This window comes from Cupressus sempervirens, chromosome 1 (assembly GCF_028749045.1).
Source record: "Cupressus sempervirens isolate cs-2001-9-10 chromosome 1, ASM2874904v1, whole genome shotgun sequence".
NCBI lineage: Eukaryota > Viridiplantae > Streptophyta > Pinopsida > Cupressales > Cupressaceae > Cupressus > Cupressus sempervirens.
The window spans coordinates 403,601,500-403,620,790 of record NC_143118.1 but is presented as its reverse complement, the minus strand read 5'-3'; the positions used below and the strand labels follow the sequence as shown (position 1 = coordinate 403,620,790).

The 19,291-nt window shown below is 36.4% G+C and overlaps 1 protein-coding gene across 8 annotated transcripts in view; it reads right to left on the bottom strand.

Annotated features, from left to right (window-relative positions):
* Positions 1-3,277, bottom strand: part of LOC149578001 (DNA replication complex GINS protein PSF3-like) — a 54,581-nt gene extending 51,304 nt beyond the window's left edge. For 2 of the 8 annotated variants that reach the window (XM_089827213.1, XM_089827205.1), the window contains exon 1: positions 2,533-3,277. The gene's annotated coding sequence lies outside the window, so the exon portion shown is untranslated. The other 6 variants (XM_089827234.1, XM_089827198.1, XM_089827218.1 and 3 more) reach the window with 5 other exon arrangements.
* Between the last annotated feature and the right edge of the window lie 16,014 nt (positions 3,278-19,291).

Genomic DNA, 19,291 nt, shown 5'->3' with positions numbered 1-19,291 from the left:
TTTCAGCTATTGACTGAAATGTAAATGTAATCAACTTCAAACTATTTCATGAACCAAAATGAACTATCTTATTCAATCCAACGATATCTTAAACATTAAATAGAAATCTGATCACTCAAATTAGAATATACGCTTCATAAACAGTCCCAGCTTCTGATATTGAATATTAATCTGAGCTACTCAAGCCCTGGGCGCTATCCCAGACTATAAGGCACAGTCACGTATATCCAGACTCAGCTACAGCATTTCTAATAGCCACAGAAAACACCAAGTACTTCACTGTTCCCTGTTATAGCCGCATGGACGGATTTCCAGCAAAATGTGTGTGTGTGTGTGCGTGTGCATGTGCATGCGCATGCGTGTGGAGGTGTGAGTGTGTCGGTGTGTCGGTGTGTGTCGGTGTGCGTGTGTGCATGCGTGTGTGTGCACGTGTGTGTGCATGTGCGTGTAAATAATAAAAGAATTAACTGTGGGCATCCAGCAAGGGTATAGATGGCTACAGTAATAACTACAACCTAGTAATAACTAGGTCCTAGCTTATAGGACCTACAAACTACATATAAATTGCAAAATCTCTATTCCACCATTCCTCTAATCTGTCATATTATGTTCACATACCCATCCCAGCATTTTGTTCAGCAAAATGTCAGGTCCCCATTTTTGCTTTCCCTTCCTTTCCTTTTTGTTTATTTTCTGTTTTTCTTTGCTCCCCTTTTGGTGCTTGAGTCGATCCCCAGACCCTGAGGTTTCATAATGCTCTTAGAGTCGCTTCACTCTACTAAGTGTTCAGACTTCGGGATACCAGTATCCGGTGTATGAAATGTATCTGACAGCAGCTAGCGACAGAGTGCATTTAATACACTTACCCCAACACATTAAAAAAGAGTCTTTTGGAGCTTATTTTAATCTCACCATGTGATAAAGAGCAAAATGCAAGCTCTGACTGTGACAAGGCTCTGATGACTTGAATTGTTGTGTTCCCAGGGGCTGTTGCTTTTTCATGCGCTTTCAAGTGGGTCTTTCATGTTTTCTCATACGGATTTCAAACAAGTAGGGTTCTCTCTGCTTTCTTGAAATTATTGCATTGCCTTTTAGACTTTATGTTTGCTTTGTTCTGTTTCCGTTTCATTTTTGTTCCGTAGGTTAGGGTTCCTGTCTTTGAGCTTAGAATAAGTGATTTCAGAGTGAAATACATATCCTAATCACGTTAGGGGTTTAAAAACATTTAGAACAGCCTCTACGAACAAGTGTGTATAGATTTTTGCATAACGCAAGGGGAAAAAAAGTTTTATAGCTGAATATGAATACGTAATATGACAGCTTGTTACCTAAAATTCTTAGCCAGATACACGAGTTTCGAAGGATTGATTAGCCTCGCAAAGATCAGCAATTAATTGCAAGTGGACCGCTTAATAGCCTATTGGATCGTGGTTGCAGGATATTGTTAAAGTGGAAATGGCGATGTGATTGTATGGAAGGGCCTTGTTGACATGTGGTCAAATTGTGGGGGATCTAGAAAAATGTTATTTCAGCTTGCAGCCATTCTGATGCAGTGAATGAAGAACTCCACTATTTTCACATCATGAGTAAAGAATACGGGATTACCCCAAGAAAATAACATTATTCCTGCCTTATTGACCTCATTGGCCATAGTGTTTGCCTTCAGGAGGGACATGACTTTATTAATAGTATGCCGGTTTCAGTTGATGCTTCAATACGGAGCAACTTTCTTAGTTGCAGAGTGCAAGAAAGTCACATCAATAAGAAACCTGTATACAGCTGGATTCTCAAAATCTAAAAGATGCCAATGGTATACTGCAAAAACCAAACAGCCTTGCAGGTTTAAAAAGTCCAAAATTTAGAAGACAATATGGAACAGCTTCATAAGGTGATAAAGAGTTCATAACCCAAAAGAGAGCCTGAAATTGATTCTTTCGTAAGAGTGGCACCTATTTCAGGGAATGGCATTAAAGAAGCTGTAAGAACAAATACTCAAATACAATTTTCATTCAAACCCTATCATCATAAAGGCACACCAGAGTAGAACGGAGATAGGAGCACAATAAAACGGAAATACAAGATGACCAGAACAGAAAATTAAAAGCGCCAGCTATCATTACATTCCTCTCTGATGCACAAGTTGCTCAACGGTGTGAATGAAAATTAAATTGCATAAGGGGTAAAGAATGTACCGACTACAAGGGCACACGTCGAACGGATACGCAAGGCAGCAGAGACAGAGAAGTGTTCTGAATAAAGGAGAACGATAGAGTGTTCACAAGTAAATTCGAGTGGCGAGAATAAGAGAGGAAGCACGACATCGAAGGAAATCTGAATAATTATTTTATGCTCACTGGCGGGAAGAGGAGAATGCCCGCAATTTGATGGCTATAATAGCCGGGTTTTTTCACTTTCAATTTGAAAATTTATTGGATAGTGTGAATTCGTTTGAAATGTTCTTTTTATATATATATGATATTCAAAAAAAATTAAAAATTTATACATTATAAAATTTTATGCTATAAGAATTACTGGCTTCTACGGCACCCCATTTCCTTTATCTGTCGCACCTCATTTCCATTTTCTTGTCCAACGCCATGGACCTTATGCAATCTCTAGTGCTGCTTCAATCGCTGGGTCAAAAGGTAATTCGGGGTATTTTTATTGCTGATAATAAATTGTTTGTCGCCATGCAACACTATGATCTTTGGAGTGCTATGGCCTTGGTGGGAGGCTTATTTTCTCATTCTCAATTATTGGTCAAGCACAAATGTTTTGTTTTATTCGAAGCCATTAAGAAGTCGATAGACAGTCACAGTTCTTTCCACATGAAAAATGCTTTACAAGCCACCTCTAGTGCCTTAGGTTTTCAACTTGAAGAGAGAGTCAGGGATATGCCCTCATAAATCTGCATAGGGTCTCAAATTTGATTCATTCTTAGGGGCCAAGTTTGGGAAATGTGAACCTTCATATTTAAGAAAGGAATTCCTGGAATTCAGTTTTTGAATCAGTTATCCCTTCACACACGATATCTCATATTGGCTTGGGTTGGTCTCCTAACTTTTCAGAGGTGGTGTGCTCTGGTTGGGGCCCTAAAAGCGGTTGTGGTTGGGGCTGAAATGCTACATATGTCAATCCAACTTGTGGGGAAGGTGCTTCAGTGTGTGACCAAAAAATTGCTTGGGAGGGTTTGTCTGAAATGAGTGGCAAGTGTTTTCGTGGCTATGATGATATGGAAGAATGAATAGGGATTTGAACTTGGTTTCTTGGTTTGATTTTGATTTTTGGCTTTTTGATGGATTAAATATTATCGAGAATTTCAAATGTGTTGATAATCAGCTTTTGAAAGCTGATATAGTATCATTGGGTGGTAGTTGATACACCTTATTGTAATTATGCTTTTTCCAATAGTTTCAAAAAAAATTGTAAAAACTATGTATATATAAGGGACGATGTTGGGTTTTCTTTAATGATTCTTTCTAAGTTGACCTTCTTGAATAAGATTAATAAAATATTATAGTGATTTGCCACTTTTTGCCTAAAAAAAATTATGCTATAATATAAATATGCATTATTTGATACTATTTGATATAAAATATGTTTAGGGTCTGTCATAATTTATCTTGTCTAATCTTATATTTTGTTAGTGACATTGTTTGATTTATCTTGACTTGGTCCAATATTTCCAAGTCCTTATGATTAGCTATAATAGACTTATGATTGTATATCATTACTTTATATTCATGTGATTACTCAATTATAATGATTTATTGTATGTTAGAAAAAAATGAATGTTGTTAATCATGATTAATTATATTAATTATTTTTTTTTTTAAATGAATGATGAATATATATGTGCGCATTTCATTTGGACTTAGATTTTGGGACTAATTTTTGTAAATTGAGTTTTTGACTGTCAAATTCACACACGGCCTAATTGAAAATTATTTTATTTTAATAGGAAATAAATGATTACTTGTGATTGTATATCATTACTTTATATTCATGTGATTACTCAATTATGATGATTTATTATATGTTAGAAAAAAATGAATGTCGTTAATCGTGATAAATTATATTAATTATATTAATAAAAAAATGAACGATGAATATATATATGTTTACAATTCATTTGGACTTTAGATTTTGGGACTAATTTTTGTAAATTGAGTTTTTGACTGTCAAATTATTTTATTTTAATAGGAAATAAATGATTGTTTTATCTATGTGTATTAAATGCCAATGACTATGTGTTTTGATGAAAATAGAGTTTTATTTTTCACATTAAATAATATAAATAATTAGGAAGTTTATACAAAATGAAATGTTTCTTGATGAAAATAGAGTTTTACTTTTCACATTAAATAATATAAATAATTAGGAGGTTTATACGAAATGAAATGGTGTTAAAAGTAGATTAATTAAAGAGATAGTGACACCTCAAATTAGTGATTTTAGATAGAAAGAAATTTAGTTTAACAAATAAATTATCTTAAATTTAAATATTGTGTTTATTTCTTACCTAAGTGAAATTCAATAGAATAATATCAATAATATATATTCTTTGAATAATTTGAAGAAAAAGTTTTTTAAAATATATATTTTTTAAAAAATAAGAATTAAATTGGAAATATTTTTTATTTATATGAGTTTGAAGTAATTCATTACTATTTCTTAAATTGCATTTATTAAAATAGAAATATATCTAAACTCAATATAACTCTTATATATTAGTTCCTATCATTGGGAGGAAAACTAATGAAATCCTTTTATTGAAAACTAAAAAATTATTGAAAACTTTTTGTTGTCTAATAAAGTTAAAGAATATTTTGAGCTTCAAAAAATTTCTTAAAGTTTAAATTTCAGATATATTTTTTAAAGTTAAAAATATTATTTATGTGATGTCTTATTAGTTCTTATGGGAAAAGGCAAGAATGTTAGGAACCTGTGTGTTCCTTCTGTTTATTTTGTTAGAGTAGTGTTGTTGGACGCATATGCTTTGTAAGTCGTCCCGTGAGTATATTTTATTATCCCACATGCATAGGTAGTATTACTTTTCTAGATCGTACTCAGTATATAAGAATAGGTTGAGGCCCTTGATGGGCACGGACGAATTTATTGTATTGAGCTTGCTCAAAGGAGGTTACCCCCTCGAAGTGGCCTGCGATCAGTAGATTCATTCTGAGTTCTGCTATCACTTTGTATTCTGTTATTTCGAGCATTCTCACGATATTGCTATAAGGAGGTTCATCACATCTGGTATCAGAGCACTCTCTTGGGCTCGCTGGGTGGAAATTACATCAAATTTTTTTTCTGTCGTGGCCTTCAGGTTCCTCTCACTTCTAATATCTCTTGTTATTGCAATAACTCTTTTCAGTTGTTCTGTCTGTGAGTGAATTTTTCTAAGTCGACTGTTCAAAAAAAAAAAAAAAAAAAAAAGAGTAAAAATTTTTCTGTTTTTTAGTCGTAGCTTCCTTGTTTGCTTTCTATTTCTGCTCATACTTCCGCAGAACGTCTGCAATATCATTTCGCATACTTCCTTCCTTGGCGACCCAACCCCAAATTTTACATATCAAAGCCCTAAATCCCTCATTTATCTAATTTTAGGGTTTGCCCTATCTTTTTCACCTCTCATCCAATCGCCACCAAACTGAGCCACAAGATTCAATTCCTCATTTTGCTCCCTTATCCCTCTTGGACTATTCGCCTCATTTCGCCTCCCTACCCTTGAAACCCTCATTTTTCTGTTTCCCTTGTCCCCAGATAGTCTCCCACCACCCGTCGAACACCCATTTCCTATCTGAGTTTTACCCAAATCCAAGTTTGCCGTAACTAAAAAAGTTTTTGTTTCTCATCTTCTACCCATTCCAAAAAAAAAAAAAAAAAACCTTGCTTTATGGTTGTCACGCGTACAGGAGCAAAAATCATGGAAGAAGAAATGGCATCCCTCAAAACCAAACTTCAAGATCTGGATGACAAAATTCTGGGTCTTAACTTTCAGCAGTCAGCCATGAGCCGAAACCATTCAGGAGATACTGGGTCCTCTTCTGGCAATTTTCGTGGACCAAAGCTTGATTTTCCACGCTTCGATGGTTCTGATCCGATTGGATGGATCTATAGGGCAGAGCAGTATTTCAGCTTGCATAATACTTTGGATAACCACAAAGTCCCCCTTGCATCTTTTCATTTGGAACATGAAGCTCTTCAATGGTTCCGTTGGTACATCAAGGCTGATGTAGGCCCAACGTGGAGAGAATTGTGCACCCTCATTTTGGAGCGCTTTGGCCCTAGTTCCTTTGATGATTTCACAGGAGCACTCACTAAACTGCGTCAAACAGGCACTGTAAGAGAATACCAGACAGAGTTTGAAAAATTAGCTAATCACACAGAGGGCTTGTCTGATGAATTCTTCCGTAGTTGTTTTGTCAGTGGTCTGAAGGATGCACTTCGCTCAGAAGTCAAAATGTTTCGACCTACTACAATGATGGAAGCCCTTGGGTTGGCTAAGTTAGCGGAAGACAAGATTAGTGCTCTACAACGCTCCAGATCTAATTTTGTTCCATTCAGAAATACAGGTTCTCACAACCCTCCAGTCATACCAGCTCCCAGAACTACTCCGATCAAGCACTTGTCTGAAACAGAGATGCGCGTCAGGCGAGACAAAGGGCTTTGTTATAATTGTGATGAGAAATGGTCTCGGGGCCATAGATGTGTTCAGCAAAAGCTCTATCTCTTGGATGTGGATTCTCCACCGGAACTGGAAGAATATGTAGATGCTCAGGAAACAGTGGATGATGAGGTTGAGCCTCACCAGCCTGAACCTCCTTCACCAGAAGCTCCACCAGAGATATCTGTCCATGCTTTGGCAGGAGTCACTACTCCACAAACCATGCGGGTCCAGGGTTTCTTCAAGAAGATCCCTCTTACTATACTCATTGATTCTGGTAGCACTCATAACTTCATTGATCCACGAATAGCCAAACAGGCTGATTGCTTTATCCATCCCTGCTCTAGCTTTGCAGTCATGATTGCCAATGGGGGCACTTTACCTTGTAAAGGGAAATGTCGCAATGTGCGTCTCTCTATTGGCGATTATAACATGCGCTCTGACATGTTTGCCTTACCCTTAGGTGGCTGTGATGTGGTTTTGGGTGCCCAATGGTTACGCACTCTTGGCCCCATTCTCTGGGATTTTGCTGAACTTTGGATGCAGTTTTCAGCCGAGGGGCACCAACACACTTTGAAAGGCTTACAACCAGGGTCTCTCAGCATCATTAGTTCACACCGTATGGAAAAACTTCTTAAGAAGAATTCACATGGTGTCATCGCTCAGCTCCATTCCATTCAGATGCAGCCATCAGCAGTCTATAGCACTCCTGCCGATCTCCAACACATTTTGGACAAGTATTCTGGTGTATTTGCTGAACCTGTGGGATTACCTCCTTCTCGTCCAGAGGACCACCGTATTCAGCTCCTTCCTGGCAGTGTTCCGCCCAACATCAGGCCCTACCGCTACCCATTTCATCAGAAGACCGAAATCGAGATACTTGTCCGTGACTTACTGAAGCAAGGTATTATTCGCCCTAGTACCAGTTCCTTTTCTTCTCCAGTTCTGCTTGTTCGCAAAAAAGATGGGTCATGGCGACTCTGCATTGATTTTCGAGCACTTAATCATCTCACTATAAAGGACAAGTTTCCCATTCCAGTTGTTGATGAACTTCTTGATGAACTTCATGGGGCTCATTTTTTCTCCAAGTTAGATCTTCGTTCTGGGTATCATCAAATTCGGGTTAATGAGGAGGATATACCTAAAACTGCCTTCCGCACACATGATGGTCACTATGAATTTTTAGTCATGCCCTTTGGCCTCACGAATGCTCCTTCAACATTTCAGGCAGTGATGAATAACATATTTCGACCATACCTTCAGAAATTCATTCTGGTCTTCTTTGATGATATCCTCATCTATAGCAAAACTTGGGCTGAGCATCTCCATCATCTGGAGCTTGTCTTGCAACTTCTCTCTGATCATCAACTCTGTGCAAAACTATCTAAATGTGTGTTTGGCCACGAGGAAGTGGAGTATCTCGGGCATATTGTTGCACACCATGGAGTGCGGGTGGATCCTACAAAAATAGATGCCATGAAAACTTGGCCGCATCCTAAAACTCTCAAGAGCCTTCGGGGTTTTTTGGGGTTGACTGGCTACTACCGCAAGTTTGTCAAAGATTACGGGAAAATTGCAGCACCATTGACAACTCTGTTAAAAAAGGATGCCTTCTCCTGGACCCCTGTTGCTGAGACTGCATTTGAACAACTGAAACAGGCTATGTGCAGTACACCTGTTCTCGCAATGCCAGATTTTTCCAAACCCTTCACTATTGAGAGTGATGCTTGCGGCAATGGATTGGGTGTTGTTCTCCTGCAAGATGACCATCCTATTGCGTTCACTAGCAAAGCCCTCTCTGGTAAGAATCTAGCCCTCTCTACTTATGAAAAAGAAATGATGGCTATTTTGCATGCTGTACAGAAGTGGCGGCCATACCTCTTAGGGAGTCATTTTTGCATCAGAACCGATCACCAAAGTCTGAAATACTTCCTGGAACAACGGGTATCCTCTCCTACACAACAGAAATGGGTCAGCAAACTCATGGGGTATGATTATGAGATCACCTACAAGAAGGGTAAGGAGAATATTGTGGCAGATGCTCTTTCTCGCACATTTGATAATCAAGCTTCCCTTTCCGCTATTTCTATGCCCATTCCCAATTGGTTAGCGTCTGTTCAGCAGGGCTATGACAGTGACTCTTCTTTATCTCAAATCATTCACCAGCTAGCCAATAATCCTTCTGCTATACCACATTACTCTTGGGATGGTGCTTCTCTTCGATACAAGGGTCGGCTAGTGCTTCCTCAGAACCCAGCTCTACATCAGGCTATTTTTTATGAACTCCATGCTTCTCCTTCTGCAGGGCACTCAGGCTTCCTCAAAACTTATGAGCGAGCAAGGAGAAACTTCTTTTGGAAAGGGATGAAACAGACGATTCAACAGATGGTGGCTGAATGTGATACTTGCCAACGCCACAAGGGCGAAACGACCCTCCTTCCTGGCTTGCTCGAACCATTGCCCATCCCTACACGGATTTGGACTGATATTTCTATGGATTTCATTGAAGGGCTTCCTAAATCCGGTGGCAAGACAGTGATCTTGGTTGTGGTTGATCGTCTCTCGAAATATAGTCATTTTTGTGCCCTCAGCCACCCCTATACTGCCTCCTCTGTTGCACAAATCTTCATGGACCAGATATTTCGTCTTCATGGACTCCCTTCTTCCATTGTCTCTGATCGTGATGCAACTTTTACCAGTCATTTTTGGACTGAACTGTTTCAGAAAACTGGCACCAAACTGAAGATGAGTTCGGGCTATCACCCACAAACTGATGGTCAAACTGAAATTGTCAATAAATGCTTGGAAACTTATCTTCGTTGCTTCACTTCCGAACAGCAACATCAGTGGGCCAAGTGGCTCCCTTTAGCTGAATGGTGGTACAATACCTCTTACCACACTACCTCTAAAATGACTCCATATGAAGCAGTCTATGGTCAGGCACCTCCAGTGCTCCTTCCCTACACTCCCAACAGCTCACCAGTCCAGGCAGTTGACATAGTTCTCCGCAGCAGGGATCAGATTCTTCGTACCTTACAGGATAATCTTCACATGGCCCGTAATCGGATGAAACAGCAAGCAGATCAACACCGTTCTGAGCGCTCATTTCAAGTTGGGGATATAGTTTTTCTTCGTCTACAGCCATACAAACAATCCTCCCTAAAGCTGAAAGGGCATCATAAGCTGGCCCCAAAATTTTATGGGCCTTATAAGGTTCTGCAGAAGATTGGTTCAGTTGCTTATAAACTGGAACTTCCTCCTTCTTCCCGCATTCATCCAATCTTTCATGTTTCTTGTCTAAAGAAAGTTCTGGGTACCACTGTCAGAGCACAAACTACTCTCCCTGAAATGGATACGGAAGGATCCATTATCCTGGAGCCGGTGGCAATCATTGACCAGCGCACTCGCCAGCTTCGCTCTCGCTCCATCTCTGAGGTCTTGATTCAGTGGCATGGCATGCAACCAGAGGATGCTACCTGGGAACCCCTTCTTCAGATTCAACAACAATTTCCACACCTTAAGCTTTGAGGACAAAGCTTTTTTCTAAGGGAGAGGGGATGTTAGGAACCTGTGTGTTCCTTCTGTTTATTTTGTTAGAGTAGTGTTGTTGGACGCATATGCTTTGTAAGTTGTCCCGTGAGTATATTTTATTATCCCACATGCATAGGTAGTATTACTTTTCTAGATCGTACTCAGTATATAAGAATAGGTTGAGGCCCTTGATGGGCACAGACGAATTTATTGTATTGAGCTTGCTCAAAGGAGGTTACCCCCTCGAAGTGGCCTGCGATCAGTAGATTCATTCTGAGTTCTGCTATCACTTTGTATTCTGTTATTTCGAGCATTCTCACGATATTGCTATAAGGAGGTTCATCACAAAGAAGTGGAAAAACAATTGTCCACTACTTTGAGAGACCATATAATGATGCAAAGTTATTATTAAATGTTTGTTTTTTGAAGCAGGGAACTTTAAGATAGTGAATGTAGATAATTGTAGATTTTCAACCTATGTGTCAAATTTTTTTAATGATTTTTTTTAGGTATGCAAAAGGTGTTAACTTACTGATCATTAAGGTTAAAGAGTTAGTTTTATATTTTAGTTTTGGGTAGTTATTTTATAGCAATTGAACTTGAACTACTATATGGTTGCCTTATTTATGCAATGAATAAAATACAACAGAGTTTTGATTGTCTTCTATTATATTAGATTTTTAGACCCAACAGTAATATTAGAGTCAAATTTGTCTTTTATTATCATTGTGTGTTAAATTTCACTCTAAGATGTAATACCCATGGTAACTATACATAGAGAGGGGGAATTTTAAACAATGTAGAGAAATTTCCATGTGGCTATCCATAGCCAAGGCTACAAAGGAATTCATAGTGAGATAAAATTGGTTGTAGGTTTGAAGTTTTTTTTTTTTGTTATGGATCTTGTAAAATTAGTCAACAAAGTTTGATTCAATTATGCATACTATTTGTTTTATTTATGTTTGCTCGTAAAACTGCCCAAGAATCAATTACTTATGAAATTGAATTCCAATTTATAAACTACGGTAGTTCTTTTGGGTTTGTTCCTGAAAGCAATAACTCGAGAGTCGGTTCATTATTTTCTAAATTTAATATAAAATCATTGGAACTCCAAGAACTAAGCAGTGACAAGTTAAAGATTAATCATATGCCCCATTTTGCATATCATTGGTTTCTTGTGTTATCAACTATATTGAAGTCTTAAGCCGATTTGACTCTTTATCAAGTGTTTTGTTATGTTTTGAAGAAAAAAGCCAATTCAAAAAAAATGGTGAAATGAAGTTTTTAACTACATTTTGTTATTCGGATTCTTCTCTGCTGATGGACATCAAACTTCATGGTTGTAAGAGTGTTTTTATTCAAAGTCTTAAAGCAATTCAAGGAAAATCGATTTGTGAGTTTTGTGCAACATGAGTCATAGTATTATTTAAATAACTTTGATTTCAACCAAAGAATTTCAGAACTGATAATGTTTAATGGGTTTGAAGTCTTTGTCCATCAAGTATGAAGAATAAAATATGGACATCATGGAACAAGGTAAATTGAAAATTGAAGATGTTAAATATAAGCAGTGAATTATGTCAAGTAAATAAAGTTAAAGAATGAGATTTATGGGTAATGAAAACCAAGATGGTTTCTTTTCTATAATGTTTGTATCACGGACCAAGAAATATCTAGAAGCTATACTGGGCTCTAATCAGTAATTTTATGTTAGAGAATAAGAAATATGGTTGATGATATACAAATTAAAAGAACATGGATGTTCTGCATTAAATATACAAATGCATAAGTAATTCATTAAGGAAGGTGTACTGCAGAGCCTCCTATCTCAAGGAGATACAAGAGTTGCAATCCACAACTTTCTAGGAGAGGGTATGATGATCATAGATATCAAGACCATAGGAGAAATAGTAGGAGTCAGAAGGATTTTTTTATAGATTCTGCTATTGTGGCATCTTTAGCAAAAATTTAAACAAAAGCTCCAAAAGTTATGAAAATAAAAATGTGGCCTCTTGTCCACTAGCTTCATCAAGTGAAATCATATTGACATTATGTATATGTCAATTTTAAGTTCAAGTGTATGGCAATTTCTTATTCAAGTTCAATTATACCATTTTCAAACAAATGGACATGTGAGATTCAATGTGTGGCAATTTCACATTCAAGTTCAATTATACCATTTCAAATAAATGGAAAAAACAAGTCCATCGCACAGGTAGTGTGCGATAAAATTATAATATGGATAGATCAAGTTCACAGCACCCAATGTGTGTTATTTTATTGTACCCAATGTGTGTTGTTTTATTGTACCTAATGTGTGCTATTTTTAGTGATTATGCACCCAGAGTGTAATAATTCAAAAGGGATAAAATAAGTCTCAAACTAAGACTTGTCAAAGCAATATGCTCATTATAAAAATGTAAAGCCTAGAAATGGGCAATGGGCTGAAGTATAAAAGTTAGAACCCTATAAATTCAAATTGATTTTAGATCCATATCACAGTAACAACCTTTCAAAAGATGATTTAGATCAACCAACAAATATTTTTGGTTGAGCTCAAAGTTTGAGGAGCTCAAAATACACCATAATTTCATGCTAACCATGTCTAATTAAGGTGGGATGTTATCTTGTTAATCATCAGGGTTAAAAAGTTCAGTTTTTGGTAGTTATTTTATAGTAGTTGAGTTGCTATATAGTTGCCTTATTTATGTTATGAATCACAATGAATAAAATGCAACAAATTTTTTATTGTCTTCTATTATATCAAATTTTTGGACCTAACAAGAGGCACAATAATCTATAAGTGGAAGTGCTTGTCACAACAACTGTTCTATTTTCTTATTTTGCAGTAAGAAAAACCATTTTTTCCATCAAAGGATACTTCCACAATGTTAATTGATTTCCAATACCATCATGAGAACCAAGCACCTCTCTGTGGTGCTTAATATAGAATGAGAGGGCACACACCTCACTTAAGAGGCAATATTTATAAATTAAGGCACAAACTTTTAATATACCTATATGTTGTTCTTTCACTAGATGCCAATAGATCGCCTTAGAATGGGCACTAGGCCAATGCCATTGTTGTAGCATGGTGGGCATCTAAATAGTGAGTGGGCATACTCCACCTTTAGTCCCAGATGTGCAACAGATTGTCATTTCCTCCTCTAGCCAGTTGTATAAAATCATTAGTCTTCAATGCTTTTTCTATAGCTTGAAGCTTGAAGCCAACTAAATTGATGAAAATAATTTGACAAGGATGATGTTCACAGAATTCTTATATTGAAGCATCATTAATTGGGTTAGAAAAGGGAGCGATGCATTTGCCTTTTTGGATTTGATAATTTAGGGGAAAATGTAGCTTATTTTCTATGCAACAAATTCCAATTGTATGTTGTTATTATGATATTCTTTTTGCTTCCATATGAATGTGTTGTTTCTAAATGGAAAGTGAAAGTAAAGAAAGTTGAACCAGGGGACTCAAATTCTGGCTTCTTTTCTCTATTTTTTAATAAGCTCATATATACTTTGATCAAAGCATTCCCTTATGCAAAAGGTAGTTGGTATAGCACACAAAGCTCTATCAATCATTTCTACTGGGGCAACATTGAGTGTCCACCAAACCTAGATAAATTTATTTTACTAGTGGGAAATGACAATATGTACCCTTCATAGAAAGAGTAATATCAAATCGTTACCTAGTTGTATCTTTCTTTCTTTGTAGGGCTTCCCATGAAACTGAAATTGGAACACCTTAATGACCATGCCATAACTCTAGATCTCTTAGACTTCTATTCTTTGACGGTTACACTATTTTCCAACAACATTTGGATGTGATCGATTTAAACAATAGGAATCTCAAGTTCAGTTCTTTTAGCAATTGAGAGCCTTCCAAGCATCATTAGCTTTGTTTTCTATCATGTCATTAACACTAGAGGTGGATAAAGTCTCAAGGACATTCATTCCTAATTGAAAAATCAGAAAAATGAAACCTAGGCATATTTGCATAATCTTTGAATTTTGTTCAAAATATACTTTGTGTGTAGTTTAAACTCCAAGTAGAAACATGTGTAAAAAGACATAATTTAGGACCACTATTGGAAAAACGAATTTAAGAAAATTTTAAAACTTAGATTCTTCTTCCTTACAATTTTTAAACCATGACAATCTTTGTGTTGGAAAATCATCTTTCCCAATTTTTTTCTAGGTCCTCCTTTTGTTCTCTCTTTTGTCATTTTGGATGCATTCCTAGCAATAGCATCATCCATGTCAAGAGGATTGTCATGGTTTCTTGACTAGCTACATTGGAGTTCTTGTAATTAGCAATTATTTCATATGTGGTCATGCTCATGTTTGTTTTGAGCCTTTCCCCTTCCCTCTGTATTGAAAGTCATCATCAAACCAAGTGGATCAGTACCATGGTCCCCTGGATTTTCAATAGAAGACTTGTATTTGCTTTCAATCACATGTATAGTTAAGAAACCAATGTACAATTATAGTTGTACATTATTAGTTGTACAGGCACAATTTTGTTTTCACTATTTGGTCAATTCATTTCCTTTATTTTGTTAAAAACCATATGTTGTTCTAGTCTAAAATAAGACAAATGATGCATGAAATAATATGCAAGAGAGGCAAATAAGAAACCGTTATAAGAAAGGGAGGAAAATAAAGAGGAGTCTCATTCGGAAAAAGTCATTGCAAAATGACTAGTGTTCTTCAAAGTCATTGTGAAATCATACTCAAACTTTAATTTTTTTTTAAAGGCAAAATATAGGATAACTAGCACTGTCGAATGAGGCTTCTATTCTCTGACATCATTATCAACTAACTCTACTTCTTACTATGAAATCAGATTTTAACTTCAATTCTTCTTCTGAGGATGTTCAAAAGTCAATCTAATATTCTCCAAGATGAAGAGTTAAAATGTGGAAGTGCACAAAAGGGACATGAAGTGTTTTTTCGTATGTGGTGGTGACTACCCTAGTAGACATGTATGCCAAATGTGGTAGCATACGAAATTTTATGCCAAATATTATTATTTTGAGTCTTGACCAAGAGAACTTTGTTGTTTATTCTTTTTTCCAAAAAATAAATTATAACTTAGTTTTTATATTTATTTTAAATTATTTTTAAAAACTATTTACATTTTAGAAGTAACTATTAAAATAATATTTATAATTACTTTATAACTATCATTACAAAAAAAATTAAAATTTAACAAATATAAAATTTTTCTAAAAAATTATTTGTTTTCTTGTTTTTCAACAAATTTGATCTCTCTTTTACTTGCTTCAATATATTTATAAAAATTCCAATTTAAAACAAGACTTAAACTCATTTCTTCGTTATTCAATAGGCTATTGTGGATTAAAAATCGCTAGAGTTTGTCATTGTCATATGTAAGAGAACTTGCTGGAAATAAATTTCTCTAATTTTTGTGGCACTATACAATTTTGCTCAATTAGTTATGTGGCTTTCAGTAGTTAAAGTTTCCTGTCACCAGGTGAGGTGAAGGAAATTGCATTAGTATTGGAGAACAGCATAAATTAGTTTTTGTAAATGCTTCTTACAGATGTTCTTCTAGAGGGATTGAGGGAATAGATTAAAGGACGAGGGTTTGTGATAGGGGAATGGATGTCACAGAGGGAGATTTTATCCCATCCTTGATAGGGGCATTTTAGAGTCGCTATGGGTAAAATTTTGTAATAGAGGGCTTGAGATGTGGACTGTATTTCATTGCATTGCCGATTATGTTGGATCAAGCCATCAATGCTCACCTTGTTTGTGAGAGATGTGAGTGGGGTTTTATGTGGGAAGAACGTAAGATGGGTTAATTTGTAGAGAAGAGATTTGTGGAGTGGTGAGGATGGTGATAGGTGAAGAATAGGGGAGGGATTGGAGAGTGAATGCTCAACATATGGGAGACATGTTCAAGTTGAAAATAGTGGGTTACAATTGGGGATTTTTCCATGGGAGTTGTATTTTAAGAAATTTATAGGCATTCTACTACATCTCCTTGTTGGGAATTCATCATCTTCTCAAACAATTGAATGACTCCACAGAGAGATAAAATAATATTCTTTCCCTATGCATGAAAGATCTTTAATATTTTTAGCTGATAGCTTGAGAAATGACCATAAAAACATCATTGTCCAATGTAAAAAAAATTGGTGAGAAGAAACCAACAATAAAATCTATGTCATGTCTAAGGAAAATCATCGAGAAACTACAATGTATGCAACCCTACAATGTCAGTCCATGAAAAATGTGAAGAGGGTAAAAAAAGAAAAGAAATGAGAGCCTAAAACCATGTGAAAGCCCATGTATGATTTGTCTGCAATGAAGTGATTAAACATTTATAATAGTTGAAATAACCTAGTTTATCACCATTGCTTGTCAGTAGGGATATGGGAAGTCATTTATAGAATGGTTCAAGTAGGAAGCTTTCCTTTCCTTTCAAGCAGTGGCAATCAAGCAACAGTTTCTAGGATTTAGCATGGGTTTCTGACTATCAAGGAAAGCAGGGCACACATAACCTCTTAGTTGGGACCCATTTCAACAATTTTTTAGGCCTAAAGGAAAAGCATGGAGCACAAATCTACCTTCCCAATGGTTGTGTCATATTTTTCTTTTAACCTACAACTTATGTTATCCCTTTTCATTTATTATATTTATGTGTCAATGTTGCAAAAAACACTCTGAACCAAATGCAAAAACTTCTTTTAGTGTAACTGTCACCTAACAATCTTTGGCATGGGACTTAGTCAAGACGAGTCAAAGGGTAAGATGACAGTGACTTGTCATGAACCCAACACTGCATATTCTCACTGGGAGACAAGGAATAAGATTTTGTTGTTGGAAATATAAGGTAGGCTAGGTTACTGAGAGGGGAGGGGTAAATTAGGAATTGATAAAACTTTAAACTTACTTCACCAATTAATCCTCCAATTATTATTCTAATCTAATTGCATGCATGAAAGAATGAAAGCAATAACATTCATAACACTTTGACATAAGATATGGTGACCTAGAAACCTTCCAAATCAAAAGTAAAACTGGGGTGGGGATGATACCCACAAGCTTTAGTACTACAATATAGAGTTGGCCTGTTAGGGCTTACAATTGACCATTTTTGGTGATCTGTCCTATTAGGAGCAATAAGGACTATTAGGTCCACCTTGTTAAAGGATTTATAAACATACAATGAAGTATGCACCCTATTAGGAGATTTAGTAAAAGACTGTTAAGTCCACCTAGTTAAAGGATTTGACTGATGCACTTGTTAGAATGAATCAGTGGCTGATCTCTGATCTACAACTTTGATTTGGTGAGTGAGATTCCTTGAATTGTAATGATCACCTTACTATGATAGATAAGTCTATGCTATACCATATACTACTTGTAGACTTCTTCAATTCACACTCATTTGCTTCTTACTTGTTCTCATACATTTTGCTTATCCACATTTGGATATTATATAATGTATTACATATTTATCAATCCAATTGATTATCTTTTGGAGTCGGCTACAATGCCAAATTCATCATAATTCACAAAGTTGGCCCATTGTTGTAACTCAGGTTTTGAAGACAAATTGGTGATGTTTTGACACTCGGCAAACACTGTCAACACTCAAAAACTCTAGCACTTGGTTGAAGTTGAAGCTCGGTCCATACTAATCACTTCAAGTAGCACGAACGTGGTCAACATTACATGACTTAGTGAATACTGAGACACTCGGTAGATATTGAATTGTTTGGTTGACACTACATGATTCGGTCAACACTGGATTCTCTTCATTAACACTACGAGCTTGGTAGACACTGATATACTTGGTGTATCATATTAAAATGGAAGCACTTCCATGTTAAGAGTGTTTAGCCCTCTGAGTAAGTGGTCTAGGGTAATGTCTAGCACCTTCAACAGGTCTTTGACTTGGATCGGGCTTTTTCCCCTAGTTTTCCCCCTTTTCCACTTTCTTTCTGCACTTTTCTGGCATTCTGGATTGAAATCCTAAGATTCTTGACTTTTGGGTCAAGGACAACCTTAGGGTCAAGGATGACCTTTTGGATCAAGGTTGACTAGTCGACCCTGACCTAAGGCAGGGTTGACCCTGTCCATGACCCAGGTCCAAATTTCAAGGTTCCATAATTTTTGAATGTCGAGTTTCAAAAATGATTTTTTTCCCACGTGTTAGTTGTTTTGGTCTCCAAAATGGTAAACTCTTAAATTACATTTAATCTAGGTCCATTTCTAAGGGTTAAGGTTAATTGGGATTTAATGCTCCTATGTCGGCCTTCTCCAGAAGTTTGCGCCCTAGATCTCTATATAAGGAAGTCTTCCTCTCTCATTTTATCTAACCATTATCTTATGCATTCACTCACTATGAAGCTTTGAGGACATATTATATCAGACAATCCATTATCGAGAATTCAAGCATTCAATCCTTCAAGAGTTTAAGCATTCAATTTATCAAGGAGATCCATTAGTAGTCATTGAAGGATTCATTTTCTATGGAGCCCTCTTGTTGAAGATTCGTCCATTTCCATTCATGCCTCCTCCTAATCCAATATCAGTTCAAGATTATTGTTGAAGATCTAATGCCATTGATTTGAGATATCCTATACACAATTCTACATTCATTTGGAGCATCTATACTTGTGGATTCAAGGATTTGAATCCTTCACAAGGATTTCTACATAAGCAAGGTGAATAGTTCCATTTACTTTGTTTATTCTTATTTCAATTTCAATTACATTTCAAGGTTAATTCCAAACTGGAGTTTGACTAAGGAAAACTCCCCATCTAACCAAAAAAATAAATTATTGCAGGTACAAGTGTGGAACAATGAATTGAAGTGCAGATCTGGATACCCTTTTTGTTGAACTTGTAGGATCCGCGAGCAGAAATTTCATCAAAGCAGTGTAGGTCAAGGTCAACTTTTTGGGGCACAATTGTGCCGAAGGGTACAATTATGCCCTGCTAGCTAAGTCAAGGTCGATCTACCCTTAGAAAAGAAAATGATTTATGGGTTTTGAAGATCTCATAGTTTTGGTTCAAGATCATGAAAATCAACAGTTTTTTAGACTG